The sequence below is a fragment of the Triticum dicoccoides genome, chromosome 7B (genome assembly GCF_002162155.2).
Source record: "Triticum dicoccoides isolate Atlit2015 ecotype Zavitan chromosome 7B, WEW_v2.0, whole genome shotgun sequence".
In the NCBI taxonomy this organism is placed as follows: domain Eukaryota; kingdom Viridiplantae; phylum Streptophyta; class Magnoliopsida; order Poales; family Poaceae; genus Triticum; species Triticum dicoccoides.
The window spans coordinates 290,327,680-290,334,802 of NC_041393.1; positions in this window are offsets into that span (position 1 = coordinate 290,327,680).

Genomic DNA, 7,123 nt, shown 5'->3' on the forward strand with positions numbered 1-7,123 from the left:
AGATCTGGCCCGGGCGGGCCGCGGTCGGGCCCCGGCGGGCTGCAGCAACGCGAGGGGAGAGAGAGAGCCGGCGGGGACAGGTGGCAGGAGGCGATTGGCTGAGGGGGCGGCCGCGGACATGTCCGGCCCAGATCGGACATGTCCGGCGGGCGAGAGGAGCGGGGCTAGGGTTTCGCGGCGGATTTGATCCGCGAATTTCGCGGGAGGTCTAGTTTTATAGGTAGAGGGAGCTAGGAGAGTCCAAATGATGAGCGGTTTTCGGCCACGCGACCGTGATCGAACGACCGAGAGCATGGAGGGGAGTTATATGGGTTTTGGGCCACTTTGGAAGGGGTGTTGGTCTACCAAGAGAAGGGGGTTTTATGGTTACCCGGTTAACCGTTGGAGTATCAGACGACCTCCAAATGGCATGAAACTTGACAAGCGGTCTACCGGTGCTATACCAAGGCCATTTGGCAAGGCTCGGCCCATTCCGAGAATGTTTAACACCCACTCACAACAGGAGACAAAAAGGGGAAGCCGGATGACATAGGAGCGCCGGATTGCGAAACGAACAACGGGGAAAATGCTCGGATGCATGAGATGAACACGTATGCAATGCAATGCACATGATGACATGATAAAATGCAACACGGAAGCAAATGACATGGCAATGACGGCGAATAACTGGCGGACACCTGGCGCATCGGATCCGGGGCGTTACAACACTCCTCCACTAACAAGAGATCTCGTCCCGAGATCTTAGGACCGAGACAGAAGGGAAAAAGGGATGAGGTGAAGCAAGAACTCAAGAGAAGAAGCAAAGAATCACTCCGGTTAGAACGAAATAAGAAACGAATAAGGCTGAAAAGGATTTAGGCAGCACTCCGGTTGAACAAGGAAAGGATAGAACATGAACTTCACAAGATGGAATGACACTTGACGAGAAGAACAAAACAATACCTCCGGAAGAATTGAAAGAATTGAATGAAAAGAACTTAGAAGGGAGGATTGAATGGAGTTGTTGAGAAAATCAACAACGAAAGATTAAACTTGTTGTGGTCTTATAGGTAACATCTCAAGATCATAAGGTGATAACCGGCCACAAACAAAATGATTGGACATCTGAGAAGAACGAAGAAATGCAAAACTCCACTTCAAAAGAGAAACGGAGAATTAATTGCACTTCGAGATGCGAGAAGAAAAGATACTTGAATTCCACCAACAAGAATCTTGATGAACACTTGAGAATGAATTAAATCATGACGAACCACCATGAACTCCGGTAAAAAAAGAATGACGAGATAAAATTGAAGGATGAAAGAATAAGATGAGCCTTGCGATGATTTAGAAGGAGGTTTCCGACGAGATGGCCGAGGAAATTTGAACTCCGGAAAAGAAAAGATGAAGACACTTGGAACTAGAATTTATTCATCAAGAACAAATTCCGAAGGAAGTGATTAATCACTTGGATGAAATAAGAATAAGATTTATTGTATGCTTATCCTTCATCAACATAAATTGATGACAAGCAATGGATTATGCATATTACTTATTCTTCATGAAAAAGGATTGAGAAGTGACATATCACAAACTTGAGAAGGTCTTCACGAACCACCGGTAGGATTGAAAGAACGAATGAATTAAAATGATAAACAAGGAAAAAGAATCTTGGACGAACCACCGTAAGAATTTGGGAAATGACTGATGAAAGGGCCTGAATCACCGGGAAGACTTAGAAGAACCAATAAGCTAGAGGGGATTTAGAGAGACGAGAACTTAGAGATAATGAGCTGATTAAAGAACACTTGAACGAAGCACCAGGATAAATAGAGAACGGTAACTGGAATGATGGCCTCCGGTGAAAATAAACAGAAATCAACTTCTGACACACTCCGGATGGATAAGAAAAGAATATCTGACAATTGGAATAATTTGAGAGGATAAAAGAAGCTAGAACCACGAATCTTTGGGAGAACATGCAAGATTGAGAGGAAAAACTCTTCTTCGGTCTTCAAATGACGACGATGAACGCCACCAAAATTACTGAGATACTCCGGGAGAATGAAAAGCGAAGAGGTTGAGCCAACAATGAAATGAATTGAAATCGATCTTGAAAAGGCATCTGACTGATGAAATCCATTCTTACGTCACACTTAGAAAAGAATTTGAAATAACTCCGGGGAATTAGAAGAGTCAGGTAAGATCCTCGAAAAAGACCTGTGGGTTAGGGCCCACTGAAGAGAAAAACACCGTTGAAAAGGATGTCGAACAGATAGATGATGCACCGGAACAATTGAAATATTTGAATAAGGTGACAACCTCGAATTAATTCGAACACAGACGAATCTCTTGAGATGTCTTCCGAACTCCGGAATGATAAATTTGCGAGAGGCGAACGAGCAGGGAAAACACTTCGAGGAAAAGATATGATCAACCCGAAAAATTTTAATTGAATCCACCGGAAAAAGAAAGGGATGAAGAATGACGAACGAGACGAGAATTCACCGGTTGAAAGATTGAAGAGGTTCCACATGAATGAAATTGATGGCCGAGAGAGCGAGTCAGACTTCGGTAAGAAAAGGATGGGAGGGCGGGAAAAACAAAGGCAACATGGAAGGGGAAACAATGAATATCTTGAAGAGAAAACACCGGTTGAAATCATTGAGGAAAGAAAGCAAAGACTTCGCACGAGTAGGATGGATACTCGATTACGGACTCCGGTTCCAAGAAGAAAAACAGGGAGGGCGGGTGGGAAAGAAAACAACTGAGGATTGAACTCAAAGATGAAGAGGCTCGAGTCGACTTGACGAGAAAGGCACCGGATGCAAAGAGCTGAGAAACAATGATCGGAAAAACCAACTATGTGATCCTAAAGAAAATTTGAAGGGGAAGAGAAGTAATTCAAAACACCTACATCAAGATTCCTTACCAGAGCAACGAAGGGGCTGAGGAGTAAAAAGAATTCCTACTCTCCGATATAACTAGACTCCGAAAACAGTTTTCTTCTAGACTCAACAACGGCCAACAATCAAGGGGGCTCCTATGGTCGGTCGAGGCTCTGATACCAACTTATCACGCCCAATATGCGACCCTATCCAAAAGGAACTCTAAGGTCCCACCAAGGATAGACCCGCATATTGAAACGCTTTTGCAAGGTGGATATCATTACATCAACATTACATAATACATGGGGATACATACAAGAGGCATACAGTGCCACACGGTTACAACATCACAATACATAAGATCAACATCCGACTACGGATGAAACACAAACAGAAACTCAAACGACATCCACCCTGCTAGCCCAGGCTGCCGACCTGGAACCTATCCCCTTATCGAAGAAGCAGAAGAAGAACTCAACACAAGCAAGCATCGCTCTCGCGTCATGATCATCGCATAACCTGTACCTGCAACTGTTGTTGTAGTAATCTGTGAGCCACGAGGACTCAGCAATCCCATTACCATGGGTATCAAGACTAGCAAAGCTTAAAGGGAAATGAAGGGGTAAAGTGGTGAGGTTGCAGCAGCGACTAAGCATACATGGTGGCTAACCAACGCAAATAAGAGCGAGAAGAGAGAAAAAGGAACGGTCATCAACTAGTAATGATCAAGAAGTGATCCTGAACTCCTACTTACGTCAAACATAACCCAGAAACCGTGTTCACTTCCCGGACTCCGCCGAAAAGAGACCATCACGGCTACACACACGGTTGATGCGTTTTAATTCGGATCTGGTGTCAAGTTATCTACAACTGGACATTAACAAATTCCCATCTGCCTATAACTGCAGGCACGGCTTTCGAAAGATTATACCCTGCAGGGGTATCCCAACTTAGCCCATGACAAGCTCTCGCGATCAATGAAGGAATAGACCTTCTCCCAGGAAGACCCGATCAGACTCGGAATCCCAGTTTACAAGACATTTCGACAATGGTAAAACAAGACCAGCAAAGCCTCCCGCTGTGCCGACAAATCCCGATAGGAGCTGCACATATCTCTTTCTCAGGGCACACCGGATGAGCAAGACATCGGGTTGGCATAGACCCTGGTTGCCCAGGGGGCACCGGATATCGCTCGGTTCGGACCAACACTTAGACAAGCACTGGCCCGGGGGGGCTAAAATAAAGATGACCCTCGGGTTGGCCGACCCAAGGGAAAGGGATAGGTGGTGGTGAGGCAAATGGTAAAACCAAGGTTGGGCCTTGCTGGAGGAGTTTTATTCAAAGCGAACAGTCAAGGGGGTCCCATAAATCACCCGACCACGTAAGGAACGCAAAATCCGGGAACATAACACCGGTAGGACGGAAACTAGGGCGGCAAGAGTGGAACAAAACACCAGGCAAAAGGCCGAGTCTTCCACCCTTTACCAAGTATATAGATGCATTAATAATATAAGAGATATTGTGATATCCCAACCAAAATCCTGTCCACCATGGAGAAATCTTCAACTTCACCTGCAACTAGCAACGCTATAAGAGGGTCTGAGCAAAGCGGTAACATAGCCAAACAATGGTTTGCATAGGAAAGGTGTCAAAGGTTAGAGGTTCATGGCAATTTGGGATGGCTTGATAAACAGGTAATAGGTAGCGCAACAAAGCGATAGAACGAACCAACTAGCATAGCAATGATAGTAGTGAGATCCAGGGTAGCGGTCATCTTGCCTGAAATCCCGCTAGGAAGAAGAACGAGTCCATGAAGAAGATGAAGCCACGAAGACGAACCAAGCGTAGACGAACGAATCCTCACAATCGCAACGAAACAGGAACTATCGAAAAGAAACACACAACATAGTAAACACACCACACATGAACAAGACATGATGCACAACAAGCATGATGCATGACACGACTACATGAAGCTACTCATGGCAAGAGATGATGCAACCAAGAGCAACACATCAAGGCAAGTTTAAATGAGGCCGGGAACAAGATATAACAATTCCGGTAAGTCCTCATATGCATATTTTGAAATTGGTCCAGATCTGAATAAACCTTAAGTTGAAGTTGTTAAACATCAAGTTAAGATGCACCAAGATGATCTACACGAGATCCTAGTCAAGTTACATGTAAAGTCATTTAATTCGGAGCTACGGCCTAGAGAGCAAAACAAGTTAAACATGGCATTGATGCAAAATGCACCCAAACTTCAAGCAAACACTCTCAAAACATGGATGCAACATGATAATATGAAACTACATGCAAAATCAAGCAAGTTTCATATAGTGCACACTCAAAACGGAGCAACGGTTCAACACACACACACTCTATACAAGTTATAGCCACAATCTGTCCAAAACAGCAACTAGGCATATTGCAAGCATCAAAACAATAAGCTACAACACCACAATATGAAAACAAAAGACATGGGCCTGAAGTACAGGTAAAGCATTACAAAACATGAACACTGAGCTATCTCCATAAATCACTAGAACATGCTCAAACACACATGGTAAGATTGCAAGTTATAACAATTCAGACTTTGCAGAAAATAACATCACGATGCAATGTTTAGAGCTATCAAACAACATGTTACAGGAACTTATCATGGCAAACAAAGGCATGGCATGATTCTACTCAAAGCATAGATCAAAAGTCCCTTACTGACCATAAGCCAAGAAGGATCAGAAAATATAATGGCACCCACGTAAACATAGCAAGTTATATTACAGATTCATACATGGCAGGAACATAATTATGAAGGCATGTAGATGAGCTTGTGCAACTCACTACAGAGCAATATATGGCATGGCAAGGCACCCAACAGTAAGAAGACATATTTGTGAAGCTAAGCATGGCAATAGCAAGGTCATAGGGTGCATGGATCACTAGAAAAACACATGGTAACAACTGAACTTAATGTAAACCGGCTGACAGCAGCATTATGAAGCAACTTTGGAGCAAGATATGAACAATCTACAGCATGGTATAAATGAAACCAGGGGCATGTATGGTTAGAGGATGACATGTAGATCAAAACATGTTTATAGAACATCTCCAGATTATGCATAGAATGATTAGTAGCAACATGTTTACATCGCATCATGAAATAACAGATTCAGCCTAGCAAAACAGCAACATCATATACACTACTTAACAAGCTCGATTCACTCACCACAAGTCATTGCATGACAAGATAAGCATAGCATCATCAAGAAGACATGTTTATGTAACCAACCAAGGCAAGAACAAGTCCATAGCATGCAAGGATCAACTATAGCAACCTTGGCGAAATTGAATAACACGTAAACAATCTGCCAGGAAACATTTTGAAGCAAAAGTAGAGCACCAAAATGACATGCTAGACTACTCAATAATTGCAACAAAGGGCATTAATGGATAGACAATAATCACATGTTCAAAACACCCTTACTGAAGTATCTCAAAATATGCATGGATCTCTCTGTAGCATCAATTTTACATGGCATCAAAATAACAGCAGAACAGGGACTAAAATCAGCAACATCACGATGCCTAGTTTGCATGCTTGTGCTAGTCACTACATTGATCACAAAAATGCATGGCATACACCACTGTAAAGAAGACATAGCATAGTTCAAAACACATGAAGGCATCAACCTCATAGGATGCACACATCAATCAGGACAAAAATGACAAAAGAGCTCGTTCTGTTAACAGACAGCAGAAAACATCATGAAGCACTCTTACAACGATGATTCGGACATCTAGATGACCTCAAATGAATATTATGCAATGGAATGAAATGATGTACTCTTCGAGGCGAACAATTTGACATAATACACGCACGAAACGGAGCAACGGATGCAGAGATACGGCATGACGAACATGGCATGATTATGACAAAATCTGGGACTTGGTGAAAAAAACAACCTCCGAAAGTCAACGGGACGAGGATATCCGGGACGGAGGGATCCGGGGCGAGGGCGTTTGGATCTTCTCCCGGTGGATCTGGTCCAGGCAGGATGGATCCGGCTGGAGTGGAACTCCGGCGAGCTGCGCGAGCTCCGGCGATGATGAGGACGACAGGGAGGCGCGGCTCGTGCCGGGAGGAGGCAGCGGCGGCCAGGGTCGGTGGCGGGTCGGCGCGGGCGAGCGTCCTCGAGTGGGGCGGCGGCCGGAGCGCTCCCGGCCGGCGGCGGCGCGGGGCGGGACGCCGGCGC